Below are 17,374 nucleotides of genomic sequence, written 5' to 3'. Positions count from 1 at the left end.
CTGAAGCCTAAAAATACCCCTTTACCCAAAAACTGAAAACTGACCCTGAACCCTAAAAATACCCCTTTACCCAAAAACCCAAAACTGATCCTGAACCCTAAAAATACCCCTTTACCCAAAAACTGAAAACTGACCCTGAACCCAAAAAATACCCCTTTACCCAAAAACCCAAAACTGACCCTGAACCCTAAAAATACCCCTTTACCCAAAAACTGAAAACTGACCCTGAACCCTAAAAATACCCCTTTACCCAAAAACCCAAAACTGACCCTGAACCCTAAAAATACCCCTTTACCCAAAAACCCAAAACTGACCCTGAACCCTAAAAATACCCCTTTACCCAAAAACTGAGAACTGACCCTGAACCCTAAAAATACCCCTTTACCCAAAAACCCAAAACTGACCCTGAACCCTAAAAATACCCCTTAACCCAAAAACTGAAAACTGACCCTGAACCCAAAAAATACCCCTTTACCCAAAAACTAAAAACTGCCCCTTTACCCAAAAACCCAAAACTGACCCTGAACCCTAAAAATACCCCATAACCCAAAAACTGAAAACTGACCCTGAACCCAAAAAATACCCCTTTACCCAAATACTGAAAACGGACCCTGACCCCTAAAAATACCCCTTTACCCAAAAACTAAAAACTGACCCAGAACCCAAAAAATACCCCTTTACCCAAAAACTGAAAACTGACCCTGAACCCTAAAAATACCCCTTTACCCAAAAACTGAAAACTGACCCTGAACCCAAGAAATACCCCTTTACCCAAAAACTGAAAACTGACCCTGAACCCTAAAAATACCCCTTTATCCAAAAACTGAAAACTGACCCTGAACCCAAGAAATACCCCTTTACCCAAAAACTGAAAACTGACCCTGAACCCAAGAAATACCCCTTTACCCAAAAACTGAAAACTGACCCTGAACCCAAAAACTACACCTTTACCCAAAAACTGTAAACTAACCCTGAACCCAAGAAATACCCCTTTACCCAAAAACTGAAAACTGACCATGAACCCTAAAAATACCCCTTTAACCAAGAACTGAAAACTGACCCTGAACTCTAACAATACTCCTTTACCCAAAAATAATTATTATTATGTAATTACAAAATAATTATTAATTAACAATAACAATAAAGTTAATATATTAGCACATTAGCTGTAAAGAAATAAATTTAATTATTAATATTATTTTTTCCAAATTAATTTACAATAAGTAAAAAATATATATTAAACTAAATGAAGCTAATTAATATAATTAACTAATTTATATTAATTAATTACCAATTAATTATTATTTAAAAATATGTAAAAAATTATATTAATTAATTAACTAATTAATAATAATTAATTAACAAATATTTATTATTTAAAAGTATATACAAAATTATATTAATTAATTAACTAGTTAATATTAATTAATTACCAATTAATTATTATTTAATTACCAATTATTTATTATTTAAAATTATGTCCAAAATTATATTAATTAATTTACTAATTAATAATAATTAATTACCAATTATTAATGTTGTACTATTATGTACGATATTATATTAATTAATTAACTAATTATTATTCATTAATTACCAATTAATTATTATATAAAATAATGTACTAAATTATGTTAACTAATTAATATTAATTATTTACCAATTAATTATTAATAAAAAGTTTTTTACAAATATATATTAATTTATTATTTATTTTTAAATTACTTCCCACCCTTATCCCCTATAAACCCAATAACCCGCTCCTAAAACTATATATGTTTTTTAAAAATATTTTTATATTAAATATATTGTAATTTTTTAATATAGATCTTTTTATCAAATTTTTATTTACAATTATTATATTTTTTCCTACACTATTTATTTTTTCCATTACTACACGATATTTCTTATTGTCGATATTTTGTCATACGATATTATTTTTTTCGATATTTCTACTTACTTACCTATTACGATATTTTTGTATCCGATATATTTGCTTCCCAATATTTTTTACCTTCGATATTTTAACTTCGATATTTTGTCTTTCCGATATTTTATTTTCGATATTTTGTCTGTGTACCCTTTAATATAGGGGTAGGCATAGTTTGCATAATTCTGTATTCCTTAATTGCGCAGATTTACCCAGGAATTCTGCAAGACTGTGCACAATTATCCAAGAAGAGTAGCACAATTGAAATAGTGCTAAATGTGTTCTTGAGGTAGAATTTCCCCCAACCTACTCCAGACATTTAGGGTTATTTTCTCAGTGCGGAATGCACCCTTGCATCCAAAAGGAATGCAAAGATGCATTTTGCACTAAGAAATAATGCTAAATGCAACACAACATGAATAATGAGCGTGAGCAGCCACTCGTGTTTGCTAAATGTGCTCTTGCTTTAGAATTTTTCCCCCCAAATTATCTCTCAATTACGAATTTGGGTCAACTTGCATTATTATCAGTAATTCCACATCAAAGAGTAATGCTGTATTACAGAAATTACAACAATTACTCCAGCGTCATTGAAATTTCGACCAGGCCTACTTTAATATAAGGGACTGGGATTATTGACGAACACGTATAGTGCAACTCAAAAGCCCGTCAGTTTTCTAAGAATAAGTTTGAATGCACTCACATTTTTAGTGACTTCTAGTATTTTATACTTGAAACTAGAAAGTAACAAAAATATATACAAACTTTTAGTCAACCATCTCTATCCTTTAAATAGCTCACTTGTTAAACAAATAATTCCAACCCCCAAAAAGCCTAAATTATAGGGTAAACCCACTTCTAACATACAACACATTTACTCTAGGAGGCTTGAGGATACATCCATCCACTCCATTTTTAAAACATATACAGCCTGGATCAGTTGTTAGAAGGCCGCTGTATTTAGCAATGAATGCTAGCTACTACATATAGTAGGGTGATCACTTATGGCCTGATTTATAATTTGGTGGATGGGCCGTCCTCCTCCAGGGCAACCAAGTAAATTATTTGACCAACCCAATGGAGGTTTTGCCTGCTAAATTATGAAATGCTCTCTGGCCCAGTAGACACTCCAAGCATTGTTGGAACCAACGTCATTAAGGTTCCTACCAATGCGTTGCACCTTTGTCGGACGGCCCCCTGAAATATGACGGAGCCATACGTCAAAGTTACTTTTTTTATTTTCAAATAGAAAACTACAAATTGGAGATATAGCTAAATCAGGCACTTACTTCGCTAAAAATAGAGAAGTTTATTGACATCCGTAGTTTTTTTTTTTTTTTATTTTTTTTTTTTTAAAAACCTTTATTGTCGCATTACTCAGGTACAGGTACAGGCCTACAACCTGCGTGGCCGGCCGCTAGTACAGATAGATCCAGGCAAATAAAGCATATCATAAAAACAACGGTCCGCCACCCGCATTCCCTTAACAAAAATAAGAGGATATTCACCCTGAGCAGAACACAGATACGGCAGGAGCAGGGAAGGTTTCTTTTTTTTTTTTTTTTGTGAAGGTTTAAAGAAGAACAGGATCCGGTTACGTATAATCAATCAATAACAAAGTAGGGAATTACAATAGAACAGGATATTCACTGACAGGATCAATGTAATTAAGATGTCGGCTTCGGCGCATCTGAAACAGGATAATCAATAAAAACAAGACTCACAGCACCGGTAAAATACCCATGGTTCATGCCCATGAGCCCCATAGGAGCTTCCTCCCCAACTAAACAGACTAGCAAAAATACAGAGACATACTACCCAGATCCCGGAAAAGAAAAGGGGAACAGAAAGAAGAAGAAAGGGCCATAGAAACAATAAAAGGACAAAAAGAAGAAGAACCCATCCCCCACCCTGCATCACTGTAGATGGCTACGGCCTACCCCCCCTAACAGCGTGCCTGTCGCCCGTAAGAACTAAAACCCCAAAAAAGAAAAGTCCATAAGGAAGGAACGAAAATAGTGTCAAAGAAGACGGAGGGGGACCCCAGGCCAACCCCCGACCCCCTCCCACCCGGCGCTAACCTTAAGTACGATAAACAATACGAAATCAGTTAACAGCCTCTGCGCAATATCACCACCCCCAACCCTGGCCCATCCCATCAAATTCGCCCACCCGCAAGGCAGTCTCAAAAAAAAGGATTGTCACAGGAAGCTCGGGTCCCTAAGATCAGGAGCACCCAGTGAAACAGGATAATGTTATGCAACGATCAATGGTTCAGAGAGTAGAGTCACAACAGCGGGAGCACCCAGTTAAAACAGGATAGTGTTAATCGTTCGACAGTTCAGGTCTCACAGGAGAATATGGATCTCCCCAAGTAGCAACAATGGCGCTCCGAGCACATTCGATTCCCACGGGCCCGCAAGATCAACAGCACAGGTTACACCAGGCACGCAGTGTCGGGCCGGGCCAGAAAGTACAGACTGGCGCACACAAGTCAAGAAATCGCATCCACGGCCGGCCGCGGCCCCTCCACAGGGAGCCACAACCTTCATCCCACAAGGAGTGACGGGCAAAGCTGATATAGGCTTACAGTTAATCATCAATCCAATGGTGATCAAAACATCCTCACGCCAGATCCAGAACGTATTCTTCTGATCCCCCGGAAGCATACAGTCGCCATCTTCCGGTATCCAATACACCCGGCCGCCACCATGACCAGGCAGAACCTATTGCGTCGCCATTTTCTCGGGAGCACTCCCTCGGCGTAGTGCAGACAAGTTTCGGGACCGCCGGCCCCCGTCAGACAGGGGGTCGAGGTGCACCGGTGCCCCATCGACAAATAAACACAGAACGCCACTCTCCCCACACACCAGCCTGCGCAGACGGGCCCCCCCAGCCCAAGGAGTACCACAGCAACATCGTGTCTTCACCGGTAAAAGTGAGCCGGAGCATCAAGAGCAATGCGATGTAAATAGGCAAACAGCGTACCTCCAGCGAAATAAAGAGCAGGTCTCATTGTCCGGCTGCCGATGAAGTACGCCGGAGGGGGGGGGGGGGAAAGAAGCAGACCGCGCAGAGGGAGAGCGCATCAGGGCAATAGCGGGCACCAGCTGCGTCGAGGAGTAGCTTGGTCTCCATGACGGGAGACCGGCGTCCCACGGGTCTGTGTGGCCATTGTTATTCCACTGGCGGCCGGATGCAGGACAGCGCGAGGTCCCGGCAGCAGGCAGCGGGCGGGCCGCACCCCGCGAAGGAGCCCAGCTCCGGCCATGGATCGCGGATCTCCACCAGAAGGGAAACATCACTTACAACGCAACTTTTACCACGCAGTGCCTTTACATCGCAACTGTTACAACGCATACCATTACAACGCATTGCGCTGGGGGGCGCTCTAGGATAGGGAATAGGTTAATTTACTATCCAATAACCTTCCCTACTATCCACGGGGACTGGAGTTGGAATAGTAAATTAAACTATTCACTATCCAACACCCAAAAGCGCTATGCGTTGTAATGGTATGCGATGTAAAAACCGCGTTGTAAAAGCATGCAATGTAAAAGCATGCGTTGTAATGTCGTACATCCCCACCAGAATCAGACGCCTCAGCCCAGTATCCCTTCCGACGTGCAGAGGCACCGTCTTCGCACGGGGCAGGCGAGCAAATCGGGCGGGGAGGGAAGAAGGTCGGCGGAGCCGGGACCCCGTGCGGCCATCTTGGTCGCCGGCCCGGCTCCGCCCCCGACATCCGTAGTTTTTAATCATTATAAAAAACTGGCTTTGGGAAATAAATCTATCCACGGAAAAAACCCGCAAATCTTTAGAAAAAGCAATAGGAGTGCAGCAATTGTATATGTCAAAGCCACATCACCTCAGTTTGGTGAGGGTTATTTGCAGTAGTTGCATCTTACTTGAAAGGAACCTCTAGAAATTATTTGTGAAACTGCTGCTTCAGAAAAGAATTTCAGGCCCACACACAATGCAGGAAGGCAACGTGCGCCATGGTGCAAGTGTGCCTGCATTATAGAAAGGATTGTTTTTGTGCAGCAATGGATACCTTCCTGCACAAAAACTATCATCCTTAGAATCATATTCCTCTTTCTATGTGTGCTGCAGCATGCTTCACCCTTGAAAGAGGAAGTACCAGGAGATATTAAGATATTTGTCCTTGCAACGCCTCTCACAGGTAGGTGCACCATTGTAGCACAAACCCAGGTTTACTGCCTTTCGTTAATCTGGGTTTGCATTGAAATACATTGATGGGTGCATGGGAACGGTCATGCTCCAACCACAGAATGCATACCCAAAGCAGGGTAATTCAACACAGCACAAAGCACTGCGTTGCATTACTTTTTTTTAAAAACCAACAAAAGGTGATGCCAATCGGCACTCACATAGCTTTCTAAATCTAGACCACCATTTTGCATCATGGCTGCTCAAAAAAGAGGCGCAACCACAAAACAAAATATTAGTACATTTTTGCAATGCTTTCACTTTTGACTAAAGAAGAACCTCTAGTAATGACTTGTGGAACTGCAGCTTCATGAAATAATTTTGCGGATTTTGTCCATGTAATAATATAGAAGATTTTTAATCTGACTCAAGAAGGACCTCTAGAAGTGACTTGAGGAACTAAAGCTTCATCAAAGAATTTCAGTGCTTTTGCATCTCCCTCTGACCAACTCAACTCCGCCCTCACCCGGAACAACCACACCTCGGCACCCGACGCCAACATCGCAGCCAGAGAACTCCACACCTGGACCTCCAAATGCGCTGATGAGCTTGCCCCGCTATGCATTCCTAACAAACAGCGCCCCAAGAAAGCCGCCTGGTTCACCACCGACCTCCAAGAAGCCAGACGCACCTGCAGATGCCTAGAAAAGAACTGGAGAAACACCAAGACACCCCCACCTACGAGGAGGCCATGACGGACTACCACAAATGTAAATGTAGTAAATGTAGTATACTTGTAAAGCGCACAGCTGCCCCAGCAACGGGGCGTCCCGGCGCTGTATAACTCTGGGGAACCCGTCCTGGCTTTCCCTGTGGGATGGTCCCTTGCTGGGAGTCCCCAAGGTGGAGCCAGGCATCCCCGGAATTGGTGGGGCCGTTGTGGAGATTAGGCAAGCTAATGCCCAGAGTTGCCGAGTGGAACCCCTGATTAGAGTAAGCACCGAAGCGAGAATTATCGAGTCCGCTGACCAAGGTCCACGACCCTGCCGCGTCGGGAATTGAACCCTAACCACCAAAACAGAACCACCAAGAGGACCTTCATCCACACCAAAATCCTCGCAAACTCCACCAACTCCAAGAAACTCCTCACTGTCATCCAGGAATTCACTAACCCTCGCAGCGAAGCCACAGACAGCACCCCATCCCAAGACATCTGCGACAAGCTTGGGACTTACTTCCACCTCGATTAAAAACATCTACGACAACTTCATCAACCTTCCACCCGATGCCACAGCCAGCCTGCCCCAAGACGCACCGACCAGCCCACCATCTCCACCTGGACACCGATCACAGTTGAAGACACCACCTCAACCATGAAAGGCATCCACTCAGGGGTCCCTTCTGACCCTTGCCCACCAATTATCTCCCACAGAGCCGGCATCGCACCCGAACAACGATGCTCCATCAACACCACCCTCAAAATAGGCGCCTACCCAGACGACTGAAAACACGCAGAAGTCAGGCCCCTGCTCAAGAAGCTGACAGCAGACCCCACCGACCTCAAGAACTACCGACCCATCTTGCTCCTCCCCTACGCGCCCAAAGTCGCAGAGAAAACTGTCAACAAGGAACTGACACAATTCATCGAAGACAATGCCATCCTCGACCTGTCCCAATTGGATACTGAAGCAGCCACAGCACCGAAACAGCCGTACTCGCCGCCACAGATGACATACGCACCCACCCGGACCAAGGTCACTACGCAGCCCTCATCCTACTCGACCTATCAGCAGCCTTCGACACCTTCTCCCACTGCACACTTGTCGCCAGACTACACAACACCGGCATACAAGGAACAGCCCTAGACTGGATCCGATCATTCCTTACCAGAAGATGCCAAAGAATTAGACTGCTGCCCTTCCTCTCCGATCAAAAGGAAATCACCTGAGGAGTAGGGGTCATCGCTGAGCCCGACCCTCTTCAACAGCTGCATGGCTCCCCTGCCACCATCATCCGACAACACAGCCTCAACATCATCTCCTACTCTGACGACACCCAACTCATCCTCTCCCTCACCAAAGACCCCGCCACCGCCAGACTCAACTTCCAGAACGGAATGTAGGAAGTCACTGCCTGGATTACCAACAGCTGCCTCAAACTCAACGCCGAAAAGACAGAAGTCCTCATACTCGGAACCACCCCCTCAGCATGGGACAAAACCTGGTAGCCAACAGCCCTCGAAAGCCCACTGACCCCCTCGGACCACGCCAAAAACCTCTGCATCGTACTCTACTCATCCCTCACTATGAACCGACAGGTCACCACTATCACCTCCAGCTGCTTCAACACCCTCTGCATCCTCCGCAAGACCTTCAAATGGATCCCCCCGGAGTCGAGGAAGACAGTCACCCACGCACTCATCACCAGCAGACTGGACTATGGAAACACACTACCCACCGGCATGAACAAGTCCCTACTCCGAAAACTCCAGACCTTACAGAATACCGCCGCCTGACTCGTCCTCGGCATCCCGAGGCATGAACACATCAGCCAACACCTCCGGACACTCCACTGGCTCCCCGTGGAGAAGAGAGTCATCTTCAAGATCCTCACCCACACCTACAATTGCCTGCACAACACCGGACCCAAATACCTCAACGACAGAATCAATTTCCACGTACCCAAAAGAAACCTCTGATCTTTCAACCTCGCATTGGCCGAAACCCCACGCATACACAGAGCCAGAGCAGGTGGAAGATCCTTCTCTCACATCGTGGCCACAACCTGGAACGAGATCCCGGCTGACATCAGACTCACCCCTTCCCTGAATTCCTTCAGGAAGGCCCTCAATACCTGGCTATTGGGATAAAGGAGCTTCAATCCCCCCCAGCACCTTGAGACCCTTACGGGTGAGTAGCACGCTTAATAAACCCCTGATTGATTGAGATCTGTGACTAGGGGTGAGTGTCTGAAAAGTTTCAGCGCTCCGTCCATCATCTCCTTGTGTTTGCTCCATAATGCATCACCAGCTACATACCACATCCTTACTACTTTCCTGCTGAAAAGGCGTGGCTTATTTGCAAAACTTGTTCTTTGTGTGACCCTAGGATTTTTCAGAATCCCTGCAACTTTGGTGATGTAACACAGATGGCTGCATCCCCACTCTGAAAAGTCTGATAAATAGTGCAAATGTTATCCATTGTCTTAAAACAAAACACATTCACTTTAAAAGAAAAGTGCCCTTCAATCTCCCTCTGCAATAAAACCACCTTTACAGGCTTTAAAAAACATGTCAAAACACTTGTGAGGTAACATGTGCAAGAGTACAACTGAGCTTCAAGAGAGGGTCTTAGGTTGAGAGATATAGCGAGATGAGATGGCAACTGCGCAGTCAGTCATACAGAGAGGAATAATGCAGACTGAGGCGGTGGAAAAGTAGAGACAAAGAGGTTGGCACAGAGAGTGGCAGAAAATGATTTAAGGGTGAGAGAGAGAGGTGGGACACAGAGAGCCACATTATGAGAGAATTTAGGGCCATATTATCACGAACGGCGATAACATTATCGCCGCTTTAGCGGCAGGAAACTGCCAATAAAGCGGCAATAATTGTGAATTCCCATAGAAGCCAGGTTCACACCAGAACCTGGGCTCCTATGGGAATTCAAAAGGGCATATTATCAAGCCCCTTATCGCTGATTTAGCGGCAGTTTCCTGCTGCTAAAGCGGCGATAATGTTATCACCCTTCGTGATAATATGGCCCTCAGAGAGGAGACAGGTGTCAGGAGCTGTGCAGTTATGGAGATATGGGTATATAATGAGGGGTGTTATAAAGAAAATAAACAGAAAGCTAATTTTAACTGAAAGGCCCCCAACGCTACGAGTCAGGCTGTCATTGGCTGTGAAGCGCGTATGCCCATCAGTCATATTAAATGAAGAGACATTGAGGCATATTACCAACGATGAGCGATATTTATCGCTAACGATGCTAAGCAACGAATTTTTTAACCCTAAGCATCGCCGGAATTTATCGCAGAGATAACTTGCTATTAGCAAGGTTTATCTCAGAAGTGATAACAATCCTCGCGCTAACTGCCAAATGAGAGATTATCGCTGGAAAACCAACGATAATCTCTCGAAGTTTGGCGTTAGCTTGATGATAGGGGCTCACAAACTTAGCCATGATATCCACCTTCCATAGGATATCATGGCTAAGTCAGGAAAATACCAGGTGTAAAAAAAGCAGTGCTAACCGCGGCTATTTTTATCACTAACAAGGTTAGCGAAATCCTTGATTATAGGAGAAATGTCGCTTAACAACATTTCTCCTATTATTTTTCTCTGGAATGCCCCCTTTGCATCTCATTAGAGATGCAAGGGAAAGCGTAGAGAAAAAGGGTGCTAACATGCGAATTTGCGTGTTAGCACCCTGTTGCTGGTAGGGAGATAATTTTATCTCCGCTTTCTTGGCTTTTAAAGCCAAAAAAGCAGAGATAAGTACCTTGATAATATGCCACATTGTTTTCCTACACACCCTTTTTACTACCATCCTTATGGCAGCTCATATCTCCTAACCGAAGCCCCATGGAGGTTGGGAGAATTAGGCAGCTGCCTGCTTTGCCCAAGCCTTAAAATGTCAGAGACCAGCTACAATTTCCTAAGAAAAACCTCTGAGCCACTGCATTTTTTAACAAATAATTTAATTACAAAAAAACACCTAAATAACATAAATAAGTGAAGGTTTTAAAACTCCGTGGTGTAAATGCTTATTGCTTTAAAAAATACAAACACGTTATTTATTATAAGTAGATTTATAGGCCACTATCAAATCACAATTTCAGGATCTGCGCTTATGAGCTGCCTCCTTCTAACCCATGGGTACTCACAAACATTTTCCGAAAAGCCAAAAAGTTTGGTCTGTGGTGTGACTGTGGGCCGCACTGATGCTAGCAGTGTGGCGTTCAGGGGCGAGGGAGGTGTAAGATATGCGTAGGGGAAGTGGCGCATGTACATCTCGTGGTTGAATTGAACATGGGATCAATCTCGGCTTCCCTACTTGACCAATTCTTTCTTCATCATCACATATAAGAGGACCTCGAAATACATGACTTCAGGATGTGCCCTGTACAAAACCTTCTCTTGTGTTTGATTTAATAAAGTAAAACATTGTCCATATGTAATAGCGACCCATGCCAACCCTAGGGTGCACATGACAACTCATTTGCCTCTTAGTTCACTACTGGCATTGTTGTCAGGGTGGGAGAGGCATGAATGTTTCTAATTACCTGTTTGAAAACTGTCAATTTTAAAAAAAATTAAAATCTTTTCAATGCACTCACTTACATCCGATGTACTAAGGTGAAACAGTTTTGCATGTTAATGAACACTTTTTTTAAAACTTTGAAGTGACGTTATATTTTGTTTATTTAGTTTGTTGCAACTTGGTTTTAAAAATTAATGGGTGCTTAAAGTTAATTGGTACAGGACACCTTCTGTGCATCTTTTTTTTTTACTTCAGTTTGCCTGTACATACATGCTTGTCATTTATTTAATATCCTTTTGAATGTTTGTGCTTTGTAAAGTAAGCAGTAGCCTAATGCTGCTGTTTAACCATGGCCGCATGTGACAGTCAGGAGGGCTGCATGCAGCCCCGGGCTGTACTTTGAGCATCATTGCTCGAACCGATATAAAAATGCTGTCTATGTGATAACGTTGTATACCCTATGCTACATCTTTTTTTTTTTTTTTTTTTGCAGTGTGGGCACTTTCCTGGATGCCAACACAGAGTGACATTACGGAGCCGGATTCCCCCAAAAAACAATACAGCTTCTACCGGGCAAATAAGAGAAATAATGTCACACATCAAAATCCTTTGTTTCGTAAATAAGCAATAAAGTGTTGGTGCAACTTTAAAGCTAAATATTTTATGTGGTGAATTGAAGGAGAGGAGTGTCACAGGTTTGAGCAGATTCCAAGAAGAGGGAAGACACCTTGCTTTCATTTTAGTAACTCTAGCGACCAGGACTGGGTACTTGGATTATCAATGGCTGCAGTGATCATGGTGGAACTGTGCGTCAACTAGTTGAACAAACTGTTGTGCAAATACTGCAGCACACCATTCATTACCTTCCTCATCCCAGTCCTTACAAGATGAGCCCTATTGTTCCCACACACAGCATGCACCCATAACAAAACAAATGCAATTTGTACCCCTACCGATATGGCTGCCAAAGGAAGTCGCCACACTGTGGCCTATAAAGGAGGGGCCAATCTGCTTGGCTTTCGTATTCGGATGCATAGTGCTTGTGCTGTGCTTGTGAAATCTATGGTATTTAAAATAAACCTTAAAAGGGGCTTACATCCCACCTTTCCTTTTCATTAGTTTGTGTGCTTGTCACTTACTTTTCCTCCTTTCGATTGGTTTTAGAATACCATTTCCTGCTGTTTTACGTGTGTTCTTCTTATCAGTGTCTCATGGCCGAAGTGCTTCTTTTCATCCATATTGAATTTTCTTTTGCTATTTTAATTACGAGTGAGCACCCCATCTACAATCCCGCCCTCCTCCCACTCACTGCTCTGTGACATTTCCTTCTTTCCAAGAATCTAAATGCGATGATCATTTTGAGTCAAATGCAAATGCTTGATGAAAGGGGTTCAAAGGTTTCACATTTGACTCGTGAGGGACATCTAGTAACGACTACTGGAACTGGCGCTTGATGTAAGAATAATTTCAATGCTTTTCCATTTGACTCATGAGGGACATCTAGTAACTAACGACTAGTTGAACTGCAGCTCTTTGTAGAATTATTTTGATATTGGATACTATAATATTCACTGCCCACTGCTAATCTCGTCCCATAATGCGTTGCAGGGCCTTTGGTTGGGATTGTTTTTTCTTGCCAATAACTGTGCTTAGGGTGGTCCTAAGAGGATGGGACCACCACCGAAGTTCAAGATGTGCTTTTTGTGTGCTTTGTGTTCAAGGCATCTGCTTGGTCCTCCCCCTAGGTTAGGGGGAACACCAAAATCTTCACCTCTCTCATTGCCTAATGTTTTCATTGAAAAAGTTCACTTTTGTGATTTGGTTATATGCTTTTTAGCATGTAAAATTGCTTTATCAAAGCAATTTAAGGATGTTGTTGATTTAGCTGCTACGCTAAGTGATTAGGCACAGTTTTTGTACTGTGCTACATGCAATTTATGGAATGTGAATTAGTACAAACTAGACGGAGCATAGTACTATGCCCAAGGGTCATTTTTTTGTAGGTGCAGGATCACTGGATGTTGAGTCGACATCTCTCTCTCGTAGTATTGGCGTGCAGTACCACAGAGCTTTTTGGGGTCACATGTCGGGCAAAATGTGCACACCCTTTTGTTCCACAAAACCCTTTAACCATCAATTACTTTTAACACTGCATTTATATCATATAGCGGTTTTCTCTCCAAATTTCCACGCGGGTCTCACTGCGCGTGACTCCTTTTTTTTTTTCTAAACTTTATTTTTAGATGTTCAGAATACATCACAGTAATTGCGTTCAACCATGTCACGGTGAATCAGCATCCGATCATGATGATCGCCCCCAGCAAATGCCCATATATATCATGTCATAGATAAATCATACAATGTGAATGCCCAACATAAACCTTTGAATAATCATAGCAAGGATCACAGTATCATATTCGAGGCACCCATGAGCCAGCTTACATGCAAAGTTTAAAGTAATTGGCCCATATGTCTATGGTGATAGGAAGTTCATATGGCAGCAGTGGGTGTTGCACCCAACTATGTAGCACTGTGTGATAGAAGATACTCCTTAAGAGGTCCCCAGGTATCCTTGGACCTAGAGGCTAAGGGCAGTAACTCAGCATACGTGGCATTTTGCTCCTGACAATAGATCAAATCAGCCATCCATTCCTTAAATTTTGGGGCACGGCCCCTACCCCACTGTTAGGATTCGGTCCCCAGTCCTCTTTTGACGACCATAGTTTTCACCATCACATGACACGCCAGCTGTATAAAAGGGAGTCCTACCTTAGTGTCGTTGCTTGTTATTGCAAACCTGTGGGTTCCTGCTATTTTTGGTTCCTGTGAAGCTGTTGGTTGTTGCTGAATCTCACGGGCTCGTGAGAATCGTTGGAGTATTACCCTTTTCCTGTATCCCGTGCCCTGAGCCCCGTTGTTGTGAACCGCTTGTTCCCTTCCTTCTGTCCCCTTGTTTTTTCCTTTCCGTGTCCCTGTAGTTAGTCAGTTAGTTTACTCGTTTTATGTTTTCCCGCGTTTATTGTCAGAGAATTGCCAACGACATCCAGGGGCTCCTGTTTGTCAGACACTAATTAGTGTCTTTTCTTCTTTTGTACCCGAGACGGTGTACGATCATTACTCACGGACGCTAGGCGTTCTCCCCGTATACGAGTCTTGTGGTAACCGTCCGCCTCATTATGGGCGGATCTGACGTTTGAGCTGTATCCCGGCTGGGAATGCTTTTCACTTAGTCACTCGAGAGACGGAGTGTTATCGTTTCTCAGAATTGTAGGAAATCCCCCTCACTTCCCGTTGTTGAGACCCAGGGTTTTTTTTTTGTTCATGCACGTTCTTTTGGGCATGCTTATTTTTTTCCCCTGTGAAACCCTACACGCCCAAACCTGAACACCCGACTAACTAGTCTTGGTTATGTAAGATAAACTTCCTCGAAGCAAAACCTGCATCTGTTCCTGGTAAGTGTATGTGTGGTGTATTGCTGGATATGGTCTTTTGTTATCAAAATAGGATTGGGGATTGAGGTTTATTGTGTGGTGTATCCTTTTCTGTTTCCCTGTTTATGCAGGTGCGGAAGCGAGGAGGAGGGTGTTGTTTGACTCTACGCTCTACAGGGGTGGAAGGTTTGGTGTTTCTATTTCCACCCCCTTTTCTGGTTCATCGGTTTACTCATCTGTACCATCTAGTGAGTGACCGGTGAGTCTGGGAAGTGGTTGGGACAAGCCTCGTTCCTGCAGTGTGTGGGTTGGGCTGGAGCCGAACACCCATCTGCATGCCACCCTCAGTTTAGCCAATAACAATGATAACGCTACAAACTTCCTGTACGAAGTGGGTATCTGTGCCGTGTATCCCAACAATGTAAGCAGCTGATCCCTCACAAGAACACTGCCAGTCATACCCTCAATTTATTTGTAGAGTAATCAAGTTTGTTAATAATTTTGAAAACAGAAGAATAGATCACACAAATTAGAATTCGTGGAATTTTTTTAACCTGTATTTTTTATCAGTTCTGATCGAGATCATGAATCATTTGGACTTCTAGAATCGCCAATGTTCTTTCGCTTTATCAATAGTGTCTTGACTTGAATACTTGAAGCAGTTTTTCTTTTTTTATCTTTTAACAAGTACATATTTCTTTTCTTTTTAACTAATATAGTATGTAACATTGTAATGGTTTTTATTAACTATACAATAAAGAATTTCATTTCATTTCACTGCCAGTCATACCATCTAGTGCCGTTAGTACTTGCTCCCAGTAATCACCTATGGTTGGACACTCCCATGCTAAGTGAAGGAATCCTGCCCCCGCCTGTCTACACCGGTCACATCTATCTGTATCAGCCAGATAGAATTGAAATTTCTTCACCGGTGTATAATATAACCTATGCAGATATTTTCAATGTATGATTCGCAACCGACAGCTGGCCGAGATCTGTGCTGTTTGTGCACAACAATATTGCCATTGTTCATCAGTAAGTTCTCGCCCCGAATCCTCACGCCAATGCGTACGGGACTTACAGCGTATTCCTGCTCTCTTTGCTCGAATGCTATTGTATAATCCTGACACAAGATTTTTCCCATCTGTGGACCCCAGCATTTGATGAAGTTGGAGCAGGCATACTGGCTTCCAAGTAAAATCCGGAAGTATGGACCGCATCCCCTGTCTATGGCGCACATAGAGGAACATATCCAGAGGCGTAGCTGGCACTCCCTGAAGAAAATGTTCCATCGAGCAGAACGTCCCATTATAGAAGAGATCTCCCCAAGTGATTATTCTTGCACGTTTACGCAGCCCCTGAAAACCCTTCTCCTGCAACAGCAATAGCTCAGGATGAACCAACAATGGGAGCCGCAGGGAGTCAAGAGCATGCAAATCTAGTAATGTAGTTATCTGGTGCCATGCATCTACCGTACCAGTGACAGTAGTGGCTGGCATCACCCGTGTGCTGACAGGCCCATGTATCACTCCAGTCAACGGCACTGAGTCAGCAAGCCAATCTGCTGCAGCTATCTGCAGCACATATCGAGGAGGGTACATCCAATAGTAGGCATAATGCGCCTGTGCCCTTAAAAAATATATCTCGAAATCAGGGATGTCAAAACCACCCAGCTCATATGGCCTCGTCAGCGTTGGCCAACTAAGTCTAGACTGTCTCCCCCCCACAATAGTCCCAGCATCTCAGAGCATAATGTTTTAAAAAATAACCTCCCCGGCGCATAAGGTATATTAAGGAACAGTTAGAGGAACAGGGGAAGTACGATCATCTTAATAAGGGAGGCTCTCCCGGCTAGCGACAGAGGCAACGATATCCATTGCGTAACATTGGCCGCAGGGAGTAAAGAGCAGGCAAATCTAGTAATGTAGTTATCTGGTGCCGTGCATCTACCGTGCCAGTGACAGTAGTGGTTGGCATCACCTGTGTGCTGACAGGCCCATGTATCACTCCAGTCGACGGCACTGGGTCAGCAAGCCAATCTGCTGCAGCTATCTGCAGCATATATCGAGGAGGGCACATCAAATAGTAGGCATAGTGCGCCTGTGCCCTTAAAAAATATATCTCGAAATCAGGGATGTCAAAACCACCCTGCTCATATGGCCTCGTCAGCGTTGACCAACTAAGTCTCGACTGTTTCCCCCCCACAATAGTCCCAGCATCTCAGAGTGTAATGTTTAAGAACCTCCCCGGCGCATAAGGTATATTAAGGAACAGGTAGCGGAACAGGGGAAGTACGATCATCTTAATAAGGGAGGCTCTCCCGGCTAGCGACAGAGGCAACGATATCCATTGCGTAACATTGGCATTGAGGCGTGTTATGGCCGTACCATATGTTGCTCTTATGGATTCCTCCCTGTCTCTGGTCATTTGGATGCCAAGATACCTCAGCTCCGTGTCACACCATTCTATCAGGAAATCAAGCGGGAATTGCGTTACTGCCAGTGTAAGGGGGAAAACTTGGGATTTCCCCCAGTTGATGCCTATTCCATATAGTCAACCAAACTTTATAAAGTCACGTAAGA

Source organism: Lissotriton helveticus, chromosome 1_2 (genome assembly GCF_964261635.1).
Source record: "Lissotriton helveticus chromosome 1_2, aLisHel1.1, whole genome shotgun sequence".
NCBI lineage: Eukaryota > Metazoa > Chordata > Amphibia > Caudata > Salamandridae > Lissotriton > Lissotriton helveticus.
The sequence above is the reverse complement of the archived record's forward strand: the minus strand, read 5'-3'. Positions refer to the sequence as shown.